Consider the following 23,283-nt stretch of genomic DNA (forward strand, 5'->3'; position numbering starts at 1 on the left):
GCGATATCGCTATCGGCGATCGGCGATATACTATGCATGTTTTTAAAGCACCCCAGGTAATACACTCGATGCGATGCGATATCGCTATCGGCGATCGGCGATAAACTATCCATGCTTTCTTAAAGTGCCCATATTCTCGATGCGATGTGATATCGCTATCGGCGATCGGGGATTTCAAAAGGTGTCAATATAAGGATTTAAGTTTTCCCTGACGCCCGATTGCGATAAAGCCAGAAGCGCAGACTTCAAAAAAGCCGTTAAAATAGAGGGATATTACGATCAATTCATATTAAAAGCCTTATCTGTCGAACAGTGATTTACCTGCGCTCAACCACCAAAACATCCAAGGCACGGTTAAACGAATCATTCGGCCGATTAATGATATGATGGGCATTTAAAGGATTGGCAGGTTTTAACGACCATTTAATGTAATAGTAAGTCCTAAAATCTTCTCATAGATTGTATCCATGGCCACTTTAAAGTTAATCCCTCATCACGCATTGAGCAACATATCTCGCTCATATTTGGTTTTCACTACCAATTCTCTGTGTTACGCTTATTTTCACTCCTGTGCAGAATTCTTCCGAAGCAGAAAACTCAAGCAGAATGGGGAAGAAGTCTAAGAAAACCACAGTCGCTTCCGCTGTGCCAGCCACAGGACAAGCCGTCGCTGATCCAACAAATAAAAAGAAAGGATTGATATCTGATACTACATGTTCTGGTCTCGGCAAAACTACTTGGCAAAGTACCTATAATTTGATTGAGGCCGAAGAACCTGAAGTGACAACAGTACAAGCCATTGTAGATGCGACTCGGAAATCTGATGGTACTTTAAAGGACTTAGCCGACTCCTTCCTTCATCGGATAGCAGCTCGGGAACAAATTCTCCCATATACGGATGTAGTGAGGTGGGCAATTGAGGAAATCCCAATCACAGACAGAACTTTCTGCACCAAAGATGGGAGAATCTTCGGTTCATTCAAGGCTAATGATTTAAGGCAAATGTATCATTTGCCTGAGCCAGAGAAGAAGTACAACAAGGCATTTTTGGAGAAATTTTGAAAAGAAAATGAAATTGAATCCGAACCCATCCGGGATTGGAGACAAAATCCGGCAAAACACAAGCATGAATCTTTCGGTAAGTATTCTGTTGATTCCCTATGTTCTCCTTATTGTTATGCTAGGATAATGATGTGTAGATTGTGGGGGTTGCATGATTCTGCTAATTTCACTATAGAAATGGTTCCCTTGACGGAGGCGGCGTGTAACAGTGAAATAATGGATTGGGCAACTATACTGTCAGATAAACTAGCAAGAGCTGTTCTTGATTTTAGAAATAAGACCTGCGTTACTGAAAGGTTAATTCCCCCATTCTACTACAGTGCCTATATTCTAGATACCCTGTGTTTTAATTCTGAATTTCCTGTGCTCGGCTGGAGGTGGACATCACAAGACCCCATGCCTATTCACATATACCATCAGAAATTGTGGAAATCTTCCTATAAGCACCATTTATACCAAGTCTGCAATGGCTTTATGTTACCCATTCACTACTCTATTTTTGATAAACCTGCTCCCAAGATTTCCTACCAAGCCGGGATTGATTTAACATCAATAGGAAGATGGTTCGAGGAGGAAAAGTTAAATTATATAAGAGTTTTCTGTAGCCAAGCCGAACCTCATGTCCTTCCTTTGTACATACCTGATAAACTGCTGGCGAGGGAAATAGCTTATCAGATCATTGCCGAGGGAGTTACACAGACTCTTAAGAAAAATAAGAAGCAGGTCTGGCCCTCTTTTCCTTTGAGATGTGGTGTCTACACGTTGCATGATTTCAAACATGCAGAGAAAGAAGCTACAAAGATAAAATCATTAACTCTAGCAACTCTCCCTAATAGGCGATTTGATCCCAACAAAGTCGCCTATAATGCACTTGAACAGGCTAAATTGACAAAGTTTGATCATAAAGAAGATATGTTCGATGACCTGTTCTCCTCAACTGAGTCAATATTGCAGGTTAAGGCACTAGCCAGAATGAAATATCAGGATGAAGGGTTGGTTGAATTCAACATACTTACATAACAGAGGTTGCAAACTCTGCCTCTAGATCTGTTAGCAACAACCCCAACAACAACATCAAGCGAGCCTGTACGGCAACATTCAAAGGAACCTCTGGTTACAACAAAAGAACAAGAGAAAGCACAGGAGGAAACTCAGACTAAAGAGCAGGAGAAAGTGCGGGAGGAGACCCAAACTAAAGAGCAGAAGTAGAGCAACATAGAAGTAAATGTGGATACTCATATTGATCCGAAACTGCTCCAGGAATGGCAACAATTTGATTCTATTATCAGCAGTCTAGAATGTTCAAACGACACTGAAACTTCAAAAGCAGCAGACTCACAGGAAACCACTTCACAACAGGTTCCAAGTGGAACCAGCGGCCCAACCAGTTCAAAAGAAGTAGAAATAATACCAAAGGACCCCTCCGATCAAATCATTTTGCAGGTAGAAGAGATTCCTCCCTTGGATGTCTTCTATAGCCCAAGGCATAAAGTTGTAGTAAAATGACAGTGGAAGAGAAGAAGGACTGATCAACCTTCCCTTTTCCCAGAACAGACGGTCACGGGCAATTTGGTTTGGAAGGAGGAATTTGACCCCTCTGATGACCTAACAAAACTATCACAATATGCTGGAGCCTATTCGGCAGCAACAATAGACAAATCATCAGAGGTGAGTCTTTTATTGAAAACAAAAGACCAGGAAATCTTTTTATTGCAGGCACAGCTAACAGAAGCAGAGCAGAAAGCGGAGCAGGCAGAACAGCAATTGTTGACACAACAGCAAGTAAATAATCAATTAACTCAACAATTGCAGGTAGAGAAACAAAGGATTGATCACAGTGCAATCCAGAAGCAGAAATAGTTGTCTGAAGCCTTGGCACAACTGAGGGCAGCAAATGAACAAATGCTGAAAACAAAAGATGAGCAGATTGCTCAACTATCAGCACAGCTTGAGAAGACAAAGGGCATTCCACAAATAACTGAATTCAGAGTAGAAGCACTACAGATAAATACGGCATTAATAGCCCAAATCAAGCTTCTATGTCAACAAATCGCCCAGGCGGAACCACTATGCGAATTGATGGCATCAATAAGTGAAAGAACAGAAAAGGCTACAGCGGAATTGGATCAAGCTGAAGAAATGATAGCTGTATTTCTTAACTGGCAAGATACTGATCAGGGACAAGCGGCAAATTTACCAAGAATTTTAGAGTCACATAAAGATATATTGTTTACACAATGGCAGTCCCAGTTAATGAAAGCAGAGAGGGCAATTTCAAGGTGCAAATCAACTACAAGCAATTTGGTTGAATTGGTTAATAATACTCTCTACTTGTCAAACATGATTTCCCAATGCACTCCAGGAAAATTGACAGCGATGAAAACATTGGAGCATTCATGTTATCCAGATCTAGAGGAAAAGGGGAGATTAATTGCTGGAATTAACAGTTTAACATGGGACACCTATTGGTTCTTCTTGGTAAAACCACACAGTCAAAGAGCCGCCCTCAAATACCTTACAGATGCAATCGGGTATATTATCCCCGATATTTAGGATGCCACCTATGCCGCCCAGCTTAGCTCTCGCCTCAACAGACCACCCGAAGTGGAGCCAATGCTTGCGATAAGTCAGCTCAAGTTTAAAGGCAAACAACCTACTTGATGATTCATGACGCCGACTGCCAGGTTGCTGAGAAGAATATGATCAAAATCAATTGATACCAATTAAATAGGATTTCAGTTTCATAGATAGTTAGCTTAATTAAGTATTTATAGACACTTTCATGTTTTTAGAAAGGGTCGTAAAGTTTTGTACCTGACTTTAAGACTGAAGTTGCACTACTGTACTTCAGCCATATTCTTTTATAAAACTGGACCAGTAATTCTAATTTTGACAAGGAAGCTTTTATGCAAATGTGCACTACTTTCTTTGTTTGAAAGTATTTCTGCGTTGGAAGAAGAATCTCAAATAGCGATTGATATTGGGAGTGACTAGCAACTCATATGGTACTATTATCTATGTCTGAATTCATTCTTTTCATATGAATTGTTATTTGATTGCCTTTGCTATTATCGAATATCTATATGCGTTTTAACAGCATTTCTTTATTCCCTCCATTATTGGATGTTTATGGGATGCTTTTCTTTTAATCGTATATGTATCGATGATATATAAGTGTAGCAATATTGCGCTAATCCCTTTGTTTAACGATTTAAGCAAAGTAATCCTTGAATGAATAAAAGTCTATGTTTATTAAATAGAGTCATCTACATGCCTGTTTATAAACATAGATCATTAAGCGCTACACTTTAAAGTACAATAGTTCCCGGGATTAGTAGTAGTTCTTTTATTTCACTGATAAATTAAGTTATTCGCCTATCATTAGATTAGTAAACCAATCATTCATTCATCCCGTTTATCCATTACTGGGAAACTGGTCCCATTATCCCTAGTCGGAGCCACCATTCCAAACGGAAAAGGAGTTGTATTAAGGTCCGGACTGGGTGGTTATCCCCCAATGTTGATATAACGATTTTCGGGGCATCAACAGAATGTATAACAAGCTCCTGTTCTGCACTATCGATTGGTCCACTGCCTTATTAAGTTTTTCTTGTAAAAGCATTTATCTCCATGATCCTCCACCTTTGCCCTATGCGATGTGATTTCCTCAAATAGCCTTTTAGGCCACTTTTAATGGAACTTGACCCTTTTCAAAGGATAAATGGAAACTTCTTCCTGTGATAACTTCTTCGTCTAAAGTCTGTTTTCACCCATTCAAGTTGTGTTGGATTCAGAATGAAGGGGTCTCTGCAATGAGACTATTTTTGAGAGCAGCCTGCGACTTTCATTCTCCTTTGATTTACAAAGGATGTGTGCCATTTGGCACCTTTTACCTCTTATATGAAGTCTTTTAGACTTAGAGGTTTATCCAGGATCCATTTTTGGATTAGACAAAGATTTCTTTCTTCCCAGATGTGCCCAATTTGCTTCTTTTCTCTTCCGGCAAATGAAAATATAAGAAACTTCCAAAAATTATAAAGTGAGCGACATCAGGTTTCTTATGAGTGAAATTTTGTTCGAGAGTCTTGGAGTCCAATGCTTGATGAGGGCATTGGTTTTGAACATACACAATGGTATTTGCAGCTTCAACACATAGGAACTTCGGAAGGCCTTAATCATGAATCATAGCATGAACTGCTTCTACAGTAGAGCGATTCTTCCTTTTAGCCACACCATTCTGCTCAAGAGTGTATGGCATTGTAGTCTCCCTCTTAATGCCAGCTTCTCTGCAATAATATTGGAATTCATTAGATCCGTACTCGGCCCCATTATCTGTCGTCAATATCTTGATTTTATTCTTGCATTGGTTTTTGATCAAGGCTTTGAAGTGTTAGAACCAGGTGAACACTTCATCCTTCTTCTCCAAGAAGTAGATCTAGGCCTTGCTAGAATAATTATTAGTAAAGGTGAGATAATATAAGTATCCTCCTAAAGAGTTTATGGGCATCATACCAAATATGTAGGAGTGGATCAATTGCAATATATATGTGGTTTTGCTATTACTTAAGGGGAATGGTCCCCTTGTAAGTTTTCCTTTGGCACATCCCAAACATACACCTTCATGCTCTACATTGAACTCAGGCATAATTTTAACCATCTGTCTCACATCGGGTAGGGTCTTATAATGAAGATGGGAAAACCTCTGGTGTCATAGTTCATATTGTAGAGATGTGTCACAAGACATGGCTCCCATTGGACTTCCTCCAAATTGATACAAAGTGTCAACCCTAAACCCAAGAGTAAAATCATCTTTAAAATTTATTTTCGAAACATGTACCTTTCCATCGATCAATGCCACCTTGAATCCTTTTTCCTCCATTGCTGAAATGGACACTAGGTTCTTCTTGAGATTAGGTACACATAATACTTCTTGCAAATGAATAGTGTTATCTTGATTCAATTGAATAGTGTTACCTTAATTCAAGCATGATCTCCAAGTTTGCCTCCTTTTCTATCAGATTAGAGATTGCTTCCTTGTATCCGTTGAAGTTCCTTGAGGCACCACTATCAATCAGCCAATTTCCCAAAGTTTCTAGAGGAGAGACAGTGGAGAGGGCCGATATAACATAATACTCTTTTTTCTTATTGTTAACAACATTTGATTCTTCATACCTGGAGTTCCTTGATTTCTTGGAGGGTTGACCAATTCCTTGATGTCCTGCATTCCTTTTTCCTTTGCCATTGGACCTGTCATTCCTTTGATTGTTGTTTTTGAAGTTCCTCTAGAATTATTGTGATCATCATCATGCGATGTATCCCTTCTATTTGGACACTCCCTTGCACAATGGCCAAATTTATTGCAAACAACGCACTTGCCCTTCCTTGCCCCCTTAGATCCAGGATTTCCATGGAAATGACCTTTAGACCCTGGATTATTTCTCCTTTTAACATGAACGAAGATTGCAGTGGGGTTACTTCCATTAGAATGCATTTATTTCTTCACCATTCTTGTTTCTTCTTGAATGCATATGGACATCAATTCTTCAAACCCTGTAATTCGATCATTGTTGAGGACGGTGGTTCTAAATACATACCTCTAAGGTGGGAGTCCTCCAAGGGTGGTGAGAGTAAGTTCCCTGTCAGGAATGACTTCCCTAATCGAGAGTAGATCATTCTTGATCTTAGCAATCCTCAAGAATTAGGATTGAATATCCTCGTCCTTGCCCTTCTTAATATCCCTCAACTTATTCTTGAGAAATAGAATTTGATTAGCATTACTAACCTTGAACATGCTGGCCAACCTATCATAGATCTCCTTGGAGGTCTTCAATTCAGAGATGTAAGCCACTAGATGCTTGTCAATGGAATCCCTGATAATATTCTTTGCTTTGAATTTAGCCCTATTTTACTTGGTCTTTGGAGTAGCCAATGCATTTTAAGGAGGTTCGAGAATTTTACCCTGCATATATTCCATCACTTATTTTTCTTCCAAGGTCAAATCAAGAGACATCTTCCATCCATGATAGTCAGATTTATCATGGAGCTTCTCTTCAGCTGAGAAGTATGATGAGGAACCCATTGAACCTTTTGTCCTTATCCAACTATCTTTTTTGATTTCTCTTTCACTCTTTCTTGGGCTTTGTCTTCACCTCACCTCTGATACCATGTTAATTTTAGGCAACAATGGTATGTTCTATGCTTTAGAGGAATTTTACTTCAATTTATTTATTAGCCCAGTATCAATATTCATATTAGCAATCACATCAACATGATAATAAAATGAAGATAAAATATAAATACAAACAGTAGAAGACAAGTCAAGACAAGAGGACACAAGATGTGGCACCAGCCAGGGACAAACCCCAATGTGGGGAAACCCTTGATCAAATCTTATTTTAGTCTTCAATAGTTCAACAGAGCGAGATAGTACAATTTACAAATATGATCATTTATAACAGCATCAAAAGAATCCTAACCATAAAAGTCAACGCTAGTCCACAAGGCATATTTGACCCTCAACAAATTGGTCAACTTCAGTCAACTTCAGCCTTCAAACAATAAGATAAAGCAACCCTCAAAACATTCAAATTCAGCCCAATCAAAACCTAGTCAAACAACCTACTTGCGGTCAGCCCTAGCTGCAGTCAACACATGTTGGTCAATGCTTGGTCAAACTGCCCATAAATTAGGTCTCTTGAAATTTTGGCCTCCCGAAATTTCACTCTCCTCAAATTTCAACCTCCTCAAATTTCGTTCTCCTGAAATTTCGGGCTCTTGAAAGTTCAAATGTGTGGATAGAGAGAGGCCTAGAAATCTGTACCCAGTCAATGAGGACAAAGAGAGAGAGAAGTGTGAAGATGAGTGTGCTCAAATGAGGCTAAGTCACCTTCTATTTATATGCACCTCCACCAATTTTTCATATTTTTAGACCCAATGCTTCAAAGTCAAAATTTTCATCTCCAATTTAGCATGCAACAACAGACTTGGAGAGTTTTTCTCCACAAGAGCAAAATGACAAGCAATAGGAGTTAATGTGCTAGGAAAAAAAGTACTCCTCCATACATGGTTGGAAGTGATTCTAGAATAACCCATTGATCAACGAGTACAAAAGAAACAAACAAATCTAACAATGAGAAAGGAAACACTAAATCAAGATCGACAAGAAAACCAATCAATACTAGAGCCAATGAATATTAGTCATGTTTGAAAGAAAGCGACAATACTATTTTGGCATCTCAGTCTTTGAATCAATATTTCTCATAAATAAAAAATGTTTTGCAATAATGTTTTTTAAATATTTTGTAAACATATGTCCATATCTACAGCTTTATTAGGATGAGAAAGGAATTGAAGTGGCGGATCTGTTGGAAGGGCTAGTCAACTATATCAACTAGACATAATAATAAACCAAGATTAAAGTCAAGTTGTTTGTTTAGTGAGAATTGCAAGTCAATCAACCTCGTAGTCAGGCTGATTGACAAAGGTATTTGTTGTTGTAACTAAATAAAAGTGTAAATATGTAATAAAGAAGAAGGATTATAACTGATATTGTGGTAATATATCAATAAAGAGCATATTTTTTTTCTCCCAATATTATGTTATTTTCCATGTCTTATTCATGTGTGTGTGTGTGTTTATTATTTTGGTTCTCCCATTACTTTGTGTTTTTTTCCATGTCTTATTCATGTGTGTGTGCTTATTTAAGGATACCAGAGGTAATTCTTCTCTACAATATCCTAGATTACAACATGCAAGCCCATACTTGTGCTACATGAGATCCATTCCATTCACTACCACTATATCGTCCAACCATACTCATATGGCCCAACACATAGCACAAAAACCTAATTATAATATGAACCAATAACATTATAAAGAGTGCCTTAACACTTCATTATATCACCGACTAAACTACACCTAAAAAGCACAACAATTTAAATGTTAGTATTATTTATCAAAATTAATTATACCTTATACTATAACAATATTATACTTATTTTTTATTATATATTAATAATATTAATAGTTTAATCAAATTATTGGAGTGGACAATGATGTATTACACATGTTTTCTAACCTCCATATTGTAAAATTATTTTATGTATGTGGATAAGTGATTTATGAAAATAATATAAATGAATTAGATAAGTGATTTATGAAAATAATATAAACGAATTAAGTTTAAAGATATAATTTCATATTTTATTTTTTATTTTCTTTTAATAAATTAAATAAATACATCTACACTATATTAATAACTAGAAATATAATTTTCACCCTTAAAAAATTAATAAATAAAATGTTATTAATTTATATAGAATATAGGAGAAACTTAAACAAAATTGCAACCTTCATTTAAAACAAATATATAATAACAAAGATTTATAAAAATTACAAGTGAACGTGATTTTAAATAACAAACTATTTTGTTATAATTAAATATAAATAAACATTAACCACCCAAAATAATAAGTTAATAATTGATTAGCCCTTTTTTATTATTTCAGAAATTTACATCAAAATTGATTTTAGAAATATCTAAAATTAATAGATTAGTTACGTAAAAATAACTGTGATTCATAACTAAATGTCCAATTAGCTACTCACTTCACATGCAACAGGGGATTAATTTACTTCAACGAAAATCCAATCGCGAGTGAACCTTCAAATGGTCCAAAATGTTAAAAAATTAAAAAAGAGGAGATTAATTTACTTATACGAAAATCGAATCGCGAGTGAACCTTCAAATGGTCCAAAATGTTAAAAAATGAAAAGTGAACCTTCAACTGGAGTTTTTTCTAGTTAACAAATTCTTATAAATATTTATGTTGTCCGTCAAATTCAAAGCGAAGAATATTCAGGCCTCTCGTGGATGTTTCTATCTCAACTGTTATCATGTCCATACACTGTTGGTGGAGGCGGACTTATAAATATATCAGTAGTAACAGAATTGCTGTTTACAGTGCTCCAGACGGGTTTGAATCTCGATCTAGTTATGGAGGTAAACGGAATCGAGGTCGATCTCCCTCAAATCGTGGTGGTCCTCTTGTTCTATCACCACCTGGTGGCCCAGAGGTTTGGCAGATTTCATTCCTGTTGCTGGAACAATTTCTGATGGCAGATATAGAGATGTGTGAAGGCACTCAATGCCATCATTTGTGAGATACCATGAAAATGACTTCAAGCTTTGCATCAATTTAGTAACATGCAAGTTGGGCACATCAATCTCAGGGTTCTTGGGCAAATTTTAATCTTTCTTGGCATAAAGTACACCCTGTTTGCAGAGGAACTTCTAGACCTCATTGCGGTTTTTCTTTGGAATCAACTTTTTTCCGAAATCAGAAACCCTCGCCTTCCTTTCGCTCTCTTCAATGAATTCCTCTACTCTTCCTCTAATCTATGCTCACGAATCACAGGAACAAGTTACCAAGTTCCGTCTGTCTGGTCCATTCACCAGGAATGAAGTTGCTTGGTATCGGAGATTTAAGATTAGGCGAAGGGTACGGAATAATCACGCCAATTGACATTGAACAAGTTATCTACTACAGTCCAAAAGTCTCAATTAAGAAGTTGATCCTAATTGATCTCCTGCCACAAGCCAAAAACTCAAACTGAAAATTAATTTAACTAGTTGGGAAGTCCGAAGAAAAATGATGAGCAATGGAATAATAGCAGCCATTATGAGTACCGTGCAGTTTCTCTTGGACTTCTTGGTAAATGAGGTAATTGGTGTCACGATGGAGCAGAAGTCTAGAGCAGAATTTCAGGATAAAGTCCCGCGGAGTTACTTTATTTTATTCACAGGACATCTATTTTGGATTGAAGAAAGAAGAACGATCTCCATGTTGATGGACTCTGTGGGAATGGCGGACCATGAGCACACATCATCTATCAAGATCCCTGTAGTTTACCAATGATGAAACTCTCTATCCAAATTGCGTTGAATCCTCAGAACCAAGCAGATCAACCCTTTCGTGTTGCTCCTCCAATCCAAAATAGCGATTACCACGCACTCAGCTGTTTTGATTTCAAAAGTTTGCGCGCGAGACTAGTAAGTTTGAACTTTCATTTCAAAAAACTTCCCGCGAACTGCACAGTTTGAATTCCTCCCAACGGAGGTGACATTGAATGCACATCCGTATATGTCATGTCATGTCATTAATACATCGGAGAGGAGGAAGTCTGCGCAGTGAGCCATGCAGGAGCATGTGCGGTGTAGTCGCCGGAAAATCGCGTTGAGTCGATGGTACGTATGAGACTATGGCATCCGCAGGAGTGTCATGTCACATGTACTTAGTGGTGTATTAATGGATTTATAGAGTTGGAAATAGGTCTTGCCGTCATTCATTTGCATCGTCAAAGTTTAACACGAGAGCCAAAGAAAAAATTAATAGAATTTTTTTTACGGTCAAACTAATTGCCTCTACCCGTCCATAGATGTCACTGCTAAGGCAGTGACATAATTTTTTTTTGATTATTCTCTCCCCATGAATACCTGAAGGATTTTTAGCGTCCCCCTCATGTACTTACTTGGGGGATGATCATCATAAGAATCGGGATAAAATCGTACCCTCAAGGAATGGTCACAGCTAGCTGTGGGGAGATAAAGCATATGAGAATTACACCATGACCCATGGGCTTTCTACGAGGCCAAACTGATCTCTTTCCAGAAATTTGACTTTCATCCAGGAATGTCGTCTCCCGATCATATATTTAGTTCTCGAAGGAAGAAATTTCATCGCAAACCTTCTTTTTTAATCTGTATGGAGTGAGTCCAAGTGATTCTGCATACAATTACCAAGTGCAGACGCCATTGTAACTTCGAGATAAATATCGATGCAGATAAGAGACCTCCTCGACTTGAACTTCAGGTCACTAACCATGAAGATCTCTATTGATAAGAAAGAATTTGAAATGTAGTAGTCTAGCGAGGAAGGCCACAATTTCAAACTGGCTGACAATATTGAATGTTGCTTCTTCAATTTTAAATTTCATACTAGCTTGGAATACGAATGGAGGGATTCAAGCTCTTGTTTGGGTAGGTTTGCAAATGCAAATGAGCATACGCTACATTGCATATTTAGTACCATCACGGTCACGGTTAGAGTTAGGATTCTTCATTATTTGTAAAACATTTTTATTTATTTTTTTTTTTTTCTACTGGGGTATTTTCATTTAGGAATATTATGTTTAAAATTTTTCTCTTTAATCATCATGTTTTGATAATAAATTGATTTTCCAATAACTGTTTCATTAAGAAATTACATTTCAATAATACAAATGTTAAATTTCTTTTACATATTTATCATAAGAAAAAAACAACATGACACACAAATGACTTTTTGAATCATGAAATCTATTTACTCATTGATGGGATCCACATCTCCCAAACCATCGAGATTCCACTTATCAATTCTTCTCGAAAACACATGGTACAAAAATTATGCACAAATCTAGAAGCCATCGTCCTCTCCATCATCATAATTGCATGAAATCGATCTGGGGTCAGAGTTTGTAGTAATTTCCATCTAGAGTTGATTAGGCTATCCTCTAGGCTCATCGTCCTCTTCAGGATCATAATTGCATTGATCTGGGTCAGCGTGTGTAGTAATTTCCATATAGAGTTGATTAGGCTATCCTAGAGTTTGTAATAATTTCCATCTAGAGTTGATCAGGCTATCCGCTAGGCTCATCTTCCTCTCCATCATCATAATTGCATGGAATAGATGTGGGGTCACAATTTGTAGTAAGGTAATTTCCATCTTAAGGACTCTGGAGTTTATCATAGGCTATCCTCTAGGCTCGCTGTCCTTTCTATCATCATAATTGCATGGAATCGATGTGGAGTCAGAGTTTGTAATAAAACCAATACGATGTATTAAAAGTGTTTTAATATTTAGTAAAGTTTTCACATGGGAGTGTTGGTTGGTAATGTATTATCAACAGATGAAATATTGAAGTTAGAAACAGAATCAGTACATATGACATGTATAACCAATTCAACTATAATCTGCCATATCATTATTGTAAAAACAATTACTACGTCTCACATGTATAACCAACTCACCTATAATCCACCCTTATTAAGGAGAATTCCTTCTCCTTAGGATACAAAATCAGTACTATAAAAACAATTACTACATCTGACATGTATAACCAACTCACTTATAAAATCAGTACTATAAAAACAATTACTACATCTGACATGTATGACCAACTCACTTATAATCCACCCTTTTTATTTTCCTTTTCTTTAGTGAGAAACAATGAGACAATATATGGCTAGCTTACATCATTCACATGGCAATTTTTAATTTCTAGAATGTAGTAGGTGGTCAGTCATAAATAAACAACTATCGGTGTTCTTTCTACTATTAGTTGAAAGACGTCATCAAAATTTTAAAAATAGTGGTGAGTTCACACGACTTTTGGAGGCAGTTTCAATTGTAAAAATTTTGGCTTTGTTGTTAAGTGAACAATTCATGAGGTGTACTCCTGTAGACAATGGAATAGAGGTTCCTTGTGTGGATATTTTGTGAAAAATGTAAATCTAATGTTGAATTTGTGGAGTTTGAGAAAATAAATGAAATCTAAAGGTTGAAAATATATCTTGTTGGACGATTGTTCTTACTACTACTCAAATTATAAATTATTAGAAATGTTAAAAAAAAAATTGTCCTTGGTTGATGATGAGAAATTTGTAGCATAGGCTTCTTGAGAAAAACAAGGAAACAAAAAGAACTTATAAAAATAAGTTTTAGTTGTTTGGGTAAGAGAGTTCCCTACAATACTAAATTACTAATAACAAACATATAAGGGTAGTAAGAGTTGCACTCCCGTGGGCAATATCCCATTCTTAGCATAATAATTGTTAAAGGCATAGGAAGCATGGGCATGTACATTATCAAGGTCAAAGCACATTTCACCTTGTTATATTGTAGTGCAATTTGTGCCTTTGAAGCCACAAACATAGTCTAGTGCCATGTACGAGTAAAGTTATGCTACCATCTTCCTCAACCCAGTCTTAGCATAATAATTGTTAAAGGCATAGGAAGCATGGGCATGTACATTATCAAGGTCAAAGCACATTTCACCTTGTTGTATTGTAATGCAATTTGTGCCTTTGAAGCCACAAACATAGTCTAGTGCCATGTATGAGTAAAGTTATGCTACCATCTTCCTCAACCCAGTCATCAGTGCCTTCGAGAGGTTATTTTCGCATTCCACACCTTCTCAATTATTCTAGAGTGCTATGTGGATTTCTAAATTTATATAATTCAAAGTCTTGCATAATTTTTCAGAGAAAAAAACGTTCCTTGAGCTCTTGGTAGTTTCCATGTGACCATCGGTAGTTTCCATGTGACCATCCTATCAGGGGTGAAACTTGAACTAGGAAGGGCCAGGGAGAATTTGGAAGTTTGACATGGAACTAGAATTTGGTAGTTGAGTGATTATTGAAGCATGGTAATAGTGTAATAGTTCTAGAAAGTATGTTGCTTCCATAATATAAAAGTTCCGAAAAATTCATGATCCATGCTTTCCCTAATAGGGACTCCACAATGTCAATTTTATGGTAAACTTCCACCACATGCATATTTGCTTCTATGTGTACTTTTAAAATAGTTTGGGTGTGTGGCTTGGATGAAGATGCAGTTGATTCTATCTTAAATTTTTAGTGTCTTTTGCATACCTCCCTTTTCTAATAATTTTATCCAATAATATAATTTATGCATTTACTCTACTGGCTATCCATGTCACTTGCTCGATATCTTATAGTCACCTCCCATTTTCAATTCCAATTTCAAACTTTAATGTCAGCGAATTTTGTCATTAGAGATATCTACACTAATATTACAGTTATATTCATTCAATAACCTACATTGATTTTGGATTTGATAAGATACACTTGTTAATTTGGCGCTAAAATCTGAAAAATTGATACCACCTACTGACAACTATAGTTATATTCATTCAATAACCTACATTGATTTTGGATTGATAAGATACACTTGTTAATTTGGCGCTAGAATCTGAAAAAGTGATACCACCTACTGGCAACGACACCCAATTCGATTTGTTTCACTTTGTTTTAGATAAGAATTAAGCAAGTTTGAGTTGGTTCAGAAACCTTTATATATTTAATAGTTATTTTCATTTATTTTTGTTTCCATAACTACAAAATTTTATTTAAAAAAATAAACATAACCCTAACATAAAACCATGTTAAATAAAATTTTAATAAAAAAAATTACATATAATTTTTACATAACTACAAAATTTTATTTAAAAAAATAAACATAACCCTAACATAAAACCATGCTAAATAAAATTTTAATAAAAAAATTACATATAATTTTTACATGGAAAACTTTAAATAACCTGAACTTAAGTTATTTAAATAAAAACAATATTTTCATTTATTTTTGTTTATATAACTCCCCAATTTTATTAAAAAAATTAAACATAACCGTAACATAAAACCATGCTAAATAAGTAACCTGAACTTAAGTTATTTAAATAAAAACAAATATTGTGTCACCAATTCTAGATATTAGAGCTCTTAATTATTTCCGTGTCGATATAATACATCACGAGTAAAGACGTGCCATCAAATTCCAGGGCTCCTGCCCAGGTGCAAGTGATTTGCAGCTATTTGGAAGAGGGCAGTAATGACGTTTTCGGTAATACATCACAGGAAACAGTTTTTCAAAATATTTGAACTTAAAATACTATCAAAATGCTCGTAAAATTCCAACCCTATATACCGCCGCACTTTGACGTTCTGGTGCGCGCTCGGTCTGGTGGTGGCGGTGGCGATCAAGGCGGATGCGGCTTACTCGAAATCTCTTAGGCATAGTCATCAAGAGAAGCTGCCAGAAACGCCATGCTTTGCAATGCCACATCAGCATCCATGCAATGCCACATCAGCATCCAAAAAGTCTAAGTAGACGACGCCCTTTTACATTGTTAGTATATGCTTGGCAGTAGAGGAGAGGAAAAGAACGATAGATAATATTTATATATCTGTTACAGAGCGCGTATCTCAAACAACTCTACAATGGACCATTCAACAACTATTATATATATATATATATCTATCTATCTGTTACCGAGCGAGTCTCTCAAAAAACTCTACAATGGACCATTCATGACGGTTATACAGCAACTGTAAGTAACCCGCAAAGAACCAATGCAGAAACAACTGGGAAAGGAACAAACGCTTTCGTTAGCCGCCACCGTTCAACGGCTGACCAGTCTCTGTGACGGCGGAGACGCTATTAACGATCCACGAAACGATCAAGAGAGTTTTTGAAAATTCATTGTTCAACAAATCCACGTGACAGAAACGATTAAGAGAGTTGTAGGAAATTCATTGTTCAACAAATCCTGGCGACTGAAACGAGGAACCAAAAAATTGACAAATTCATTGTTCAACCGTCAACCATGTTCCAGAATGCAGTTGTCTATAATGGGATTTTTTTGGAAGTTTTTCAGGTGAATTTTTCCGGTCAAAATTGGGTAACAATTTATTGGAATCGCAAGAATGATAGCTAGTTTCTGCACAATCAAAGCCTCCCAGGAGTTTTTCAGGTGCTGAATCCAAATATGCAATTAAAAAATCATTTTAAATAATACAAATCAAGATTTAACCTCAATTTTTCCGTTGGATTCCATCACCAAAATCTCCAAAAAACCACATAATCTCCAAAAAAATCGCATTATAGGCAACTCCATTCCAGAATAACCCAGAAGACGATAATTACGCGCCACAACGTGAAAGGGGCGCAGCATAATTTCAACAACTAGGAAAGGAACAAACTCTTTCGTTAGCCGCCACCGTTCAACGGCTGATCAGTCTCTGTGACCACGGACACGCTATCTACGATCCACGAAACGATCATGAGAGTTGTACAAAATTCATTGTTCAACAAATCCAGGTGACGGAAACGATTAAGAGACTTGCAAGAAGCTGTTGGAATGTTAATTCCAACTGCAGCAGGTTACAGGTTACAGGCGGACCGTGACAGCAATGGCAGCGCAGTGATCGTGAGTTTTCCGGCGTGGATTGACCAGAAAACGGGACGGAATTCTCTCGGGTTGATTTTAGGTGAAAGGAATAATCCGGCAAGGAGCTCCGAGAAAATTTGGAGCCGCCACGTGTTTCTGACCTGACGTAACGCAACGTCACGTTCTCGGGAGGTAAACTTCAGCAGTTGTATGGTTTCCGATATCAACCTCCGCCGTCCGATCTCCTTGCGTGTTGTCAGCTGTCGATTCTTGAAGGTGCACGGGCCTGCGTCAATTCAATGGTTTGCGTGGCGTGCTTGGTTTTCCTGTTGACCACCGCAGAAAAGGAATTAAATTGAATTTATTGAGGTCGTAAATGGGTGGTAGAACATTTAATTTTAATGTTCTTTTATATGCACGGCGGTATGGGCACATACACTATATGTGTCATATTTTTAAAAGGAGCGTTAGACCATTATTTTTTTATATAAACACATGCAACGAAAAAAAAAGGGGTGCTCCGGGGTTGTTATACATGGACCATTGTAAAAGGAATAAATGGGGGGGCAGCATATGTTAAAAAAAATGGAAAATTGTAAAATGTATAGAGTGCATGGTGAAAAGAGGAATGTATATGAGAGTGCGTAAAAATTAGTTTTTTGCTGCAGTGAAAAACTTGCAAGAAAACTATGGTGATGCACAGAAGTGCATAAGTGAATGTGAATGTTTTTATGCGTAGATCTCTGTTGATCTTGCAAGGAGAAAAACAAATGCACAGCAGTGCGAAGAAATTACATGGAACAGGTTGTAATGTTTTGTGTGGCATTTTTGTAAAACAGAGGTGTAAGAAAAACCATGTGTGGTTTTGCACAGAAGTGCATAAGGAAAATGGTGGAGCGCATTTATATGCATATGTAAATTTTATTTTACAACAGTAAAGTGTTTTTCACTGCAGTGAATGTAAAAGGGGATTTACAGCAGTAAACCCAGCTCAGTAATTTCTCAGGGTGAAAACAGAGTTTTTGTTTAATATTGTTTTTGGTGAATTCCTCTCAGCAAAGAGGATGAATGTTTGTATGAGGCTTTATTTTTAAGCAATAGAAATGTTTTTATGTTGTGTAATGGACTGTTATGAGTCATTTGGTTTTATTAGCTTCCCTGTGCAAAGGTCCTGGAAGAAATGAAACAGAGCATTGGGTCTGTGGTATTTGCATGATTGGTTTTGGTATTTTCCCCATTGCAAAAATTCCCAACAGTGGTATCAGAGCTAGTCCAGGCTCTTTGAAGACTCAAAGAAGCTGAAGGAAGGAGTGGTTGCAGCAGTCAAACTTCTCCAGCAGTGTGAAGACTCAGCCAAAAGAGTTAAGGTATTTCTCAAAGCTTTCCTCTGTGTTACTGTTGAAGAAACAGTCAGTGATTTAAAAGAAAACACAGTCAAGTATTTAAAGCCTAGATAAGAATGGCAAGGTCAAAGAAGAAAGCCTCCAGGGCTGTTAAAAATGTGTCTCCCTCCTCTACTAAAATAGAAGGCAATCCATTAGAATACATTCTATTTGAAACCCCAAAGTTTGATGGAAACTTTGATGTATGGGAAATAATGATGAGTGCTTTCCTAATGTCTGAGGGGATTGAAGTCTGAGAGTTAGTGATTGATGACAGCAAGATGGATAAAGAATCCATGGAATATGATGCACAAGCAGCAAAACTAATCTTGGATGGACTGCCTGATTCTGTGAAGAAGAATCTTGGAAAATATACATCAGCAAAGGATATATGGGACAGACTGCATGACCTTCATGCAAAGGGAGCACTGACCATGACAATGGGTCAAGATGAACCCATAATAGAAGCTGAGAATGAGAAGCTTGACCTCATCAAGCTTCAAGTAAAAGAAAGGGATGAAGAGCTTACCAAGCTTAAGAAGGAGCTTGATCAATGCAAGAGGAAAAATCATGAAGAAGTCATATCCATGACAAATCAGCTGAATGAAGCAAAGAAGCAGGCAAATGCCTTGACAAGTCAACTTGAACAAAGGCACAAGAGAGAGAACAAGCTTGTAGAAGAGATTGGACAGTACAAGGTAGAGGTCTCCTCCCTTAAGTCCAAACTACAAGAAGCCAGGAAGCAGGCACAAGGAGCTGAAAAGAAAATGAAGAGCAGTCAAGCAAAAGATGAAGAAATCTCCAAAATGAAGACAGATATTATCTCCTTCAAAATAGTAGCAGCTGAAGCTACTCGTAGCAAGGAAGAAACTGAGGGACAACTAGCAAAGAAAAATAATGTATGTGAAAAGTTGGAAGAAGAGATTGTCCTCCTCAAGAAGAAGGTTGAAGGAATGAACAAAATGATGAAGAGCTCTCAAGCTTTGGATGACATGCTCAGTTATCATAGATCTCCATTTGATAAATCAGGACTTGGGTATGTAGGCGAACCCTCAAACAAGGATGAGGATGCTTTAAGCAAAGGAGATGTGAAGAAGCCAGAGAGAGATGGTGATGCTCCTAGTTCCAGCAAAGGCAAGGAGAAAAATGAGGGCAGCAATAGAAGGAATCCTGCTCCAAGCAGAAAACCAGCTCCAAGAAGAAATGTAGCTGATGTCAAAGAGGCAAGAGGCAATGGTGATCATCAAAGGATCTCAAGGCAGCAAGGCTTCAGAAGTACATCAAGGAAACCTCCATCTCCCAGGTACCAAAGTTCTTTTTTTGGTTATTGTTATGCTTGTTCAAACTTTGGTCATATGGCAAAAGATTGTAGAGCATTTCATGGAGATAGATGTTGTGGTCCCCGACAATCTCCAAGAAACAATTTTAGAAGAAATCATGAAATGTCATTCATGAAAAATGTAGAATGTTTCAAGTGTCATAACTTTGGGCATATGGCACGAGATTGTTACTTAACATGGGATCTTACACAAGCTAGACCCATGCAAAAGAAGAAAGTTACACAAGTATGGAGAAGGAAGGAAAGGCAATCTGAAAGCCCCTTGAACTCTCCAGTGTATCTAAATTTGTTTTGAGAAGAGTGTGCCAAAAGAAGACAAGCACACATTAAAGGGGAGCTTGAATTTTTTGTTTACTGAATTGTATTAACAGTCATTTGTTGATGGAGGATGTATTGCAGCGCAGCAGTTGCAAATGAAATCTTTGTTAATCCCTCTGAAAGGTAATATGCAGCAGTGATGAAATCAGCAATGTTTTTGCTTTGTGTTTATGCAATATGCACAGAAATGCATAAAGAATAAAAGATGGCAGCGCTGAAATGTAAAGAGCAGCAGCTAGATAAGAGAAAAATGCAAAGCATGGAAACCCTCACAGCAGTGAGAAGACAAAATACAAGACAGCAGTTTGGAAATTTTTTGTGGAGCACATGGATTAGAATGAACAGCAGTTTGAATTTTTTTTTGGTGCACATGCATTGAAATGCATAGCAATGGAAGGTAGTTTCCTTCTATGTAATGTGAGAGAACATACTCACAACAGAGTGAGTACAATACACAACAGTGAAAAATGTAATGTTTTTTTTATGCAATGCAGCATGCAAAGAAATGCATAAAGAAAAACAAGGACAACAGATTTTTAATGCACACTGGATGTATAAGAATGTGTGTGGCAGCAGAAAGCCAAAGGAATTGCACAGCAGTGCATTATGAAAATAAAAAAAATGAAGACTAAGATTGTGTGAAGCAAGGGTGCATAAGAAAAGGCAGCAACTTGTGTTATTTTTTTGTGGAGAATGAAGTGCCAAGTGTATGTGCACACAGCAGTGCAAATTGCAGCAGCAACACAACAGCGAGTGTATGGATAGCAGCAGCTTGAAGAAAAGTTTTCCCATCGTGAAAAAGGAGAAGCATAAACAAAAAAAATGCAGCAGCAAGAAGTTTTGAACAACAGCACATGCAAAAGAGATTTTCCTTACAGCAGTGAAGGTAAATGTAATGAATTTGTTGTTCATTGAGTTGAAATGCAATATATGCAACAGCAGTAAATGTTTACACACAGCAGTGTAAATTTGTAAATTGGGACAGTGTAATTGTTCCAAGAAAGACAGAGTATTTTGTCTTTGAAAAGCGCAGAAGCAGTGCAAGTGCAGACACAACAGTGTGGGATAGACACAGAAAGAAGATGGCACAACAGTGCAGCAGAGAATATGCAGCAGCATAAAAGAACATTGTAATGAGTTTGCACACACAGCAGTGCAATGATTGTTTGTTTTGGAACTGCATTTGCAGCAGTCATTTGGTGAAACCCTCTGTCAAGAGGAAGGTGCTCTTCAGCACATTGTTATGGTGAATCCCTCTGTCATGAGGAAGGTGCTCTTAAGCACAGTTTCAGGTTAATCCCTCTATTAAGAGGAAGACAACTTTGTTGTTTGTGGAGCTGCATCAGAAGCAGTTGGTGAATCCCTCTATGTGAGGAAGTGTTTGGGTAAGATTGAATGCCCAACAGTTGAAATTAAAGGGGAGTGTTGGAATGTTAATTCCAACTGCAGCAGGTTACAGGTTACAGGCGGACCGTGACAGCAATGGCAGCGCAGTGATCGTGAGTTTTCCGGCGTGGATTGACCAGAAAACGGGACGGAATTCTCTCGGGTTGATTTCAGGTGAAAGGAATAATCCGGCAAGGAGCTCCGAGAAAATTTGGAGCCGCCACGTGTTTCTGACCTGACGTAACGCAACGTCACGTTCTCGGGAGGTAAACTTCAGCAGTTGTATGGTTTCCGATATCAACCTCCGCTGTCCGATCTCCTTGCGTGTTGTCAGCCGTCGATTCTTGAAGGTGCACGGGCCTGCGTCAATTCAATGGTTTGCGTGGCGTGCTTGGTTTTCCTGTTGACCACCGCAGAAAAGGAATTAAATTGAATTTATTGAGGTCGTAAATGGGTGGTAGAACATTTAATTTTAATGTTCTTTTATATGCACGACGGTATGGGCACATACACTATATGTGTCATATTTTTAAAAGGAGCGTTGACCATTATTTTTTTATATAAACACATGCAACGAAAAAAAAAGGGGTGCTCCGGGGTTGTTATACATGGACCATTGTAAAAGGAATAGATGGGGGGGCAGCATATGTTAAAAAAAATGGAAAATTGTAAAATGTATAGAGTGCATGGTGAAAAGAGGAATGTATATGAGAGTGCGTAAAAATTAGTTTTTTGCTGCAGTGAAAAACTTGCAAGAAAACTATGGTGATGCACAGAAGTGCATAAGTGAATGTGAATGTTTTTATGCGTAGATCTCTGTTGATCTTGCAAGGAGAAAAACAAATGCACAGCAGTGCGAAGAAATTACATGGAACAGGTTGTAATGTTTTGTGTGGCATTTTTGTAAAACAGAGGTGTAAGAAAAACCATGTGTGGTTTTCCACAGAAGTGCATAAGGAAAATGGTGGAGCGCATTTGTATGCATATGTAAATTTTATTTTACAACAGTAAAGTGTTTTTCACTGCAGTGAATGTAAAAGGGGATTTACAGCAGTAAACCCAGCTCAGTAATTTCTCAGGGTGAAAACAGAGTTTTTGTTTAATATTGTTTTTGGTGAATTCCTCTCAGCAAAGAGGATGAATGTTTGTATGAGGCTTTATTTTTAAGCAATAGAAATGTTTTTATGTTGTGTAATGGACTGTTATGAGTCATTTGGTTTTATTAGCTTCCCTGTGCAAAGGTCCTGGAAGAAATGAAACAGAGCATTGGGTCTGTGGTATTTGCATGATTGGTTTTGGTATTTTCCCCATTGCAAAAATTCCCAACAGAAGCAAATAGACGAATTCATTGTTCAATCGCCAACCAATCACTGTGACCGAATCATGTTCCAGAATAACCCAGAAGGGCCATCATTACGCAGCATTATTTTGATTTTCTAATGAAATTTCTTAATAGGTTTCTTTTGCAGGGTAAGATTGGGATTTTTTATTATTTAAATTATACATAAAAAAATCAAATTAATATTTAAAATTTTGAAATAATAAACGTCTGAAACATGGTAAACTAAATTTTATAATAAATTTAAACAAAATGAAAAAATAATAATCTATCCTCAAAATGCCCTCATTAGCCGTGTGGAATCATCTCGTGAGCAGTTTGAATTAAAACATACACAGATCCAACCAAGTCATAGATGGTGTTCTATGGGCAACCGCGGGGTCGTTATTGAGTTAAGTCATTGCTTACCTGCAAACGTGTCGGTTGACTTGCCGGCCACGCACTCGGTT

Source organism: Pinus tabuliformis, chromosome 7, assembly GCF_031772625.1.
Source record: "Pinus tabuliformis cultivar Carrire ecotype Pingquan chromosome 7, CPIR1, whole genome shotgun sequence".
Taxonomy (NCBI): domain Eukaryota; kingdom Viridiplantae; phylum Streptophyta; class Pinopsida; order Pinales; family Pinaceae; genus Pinus; species Pinus tabuliformis.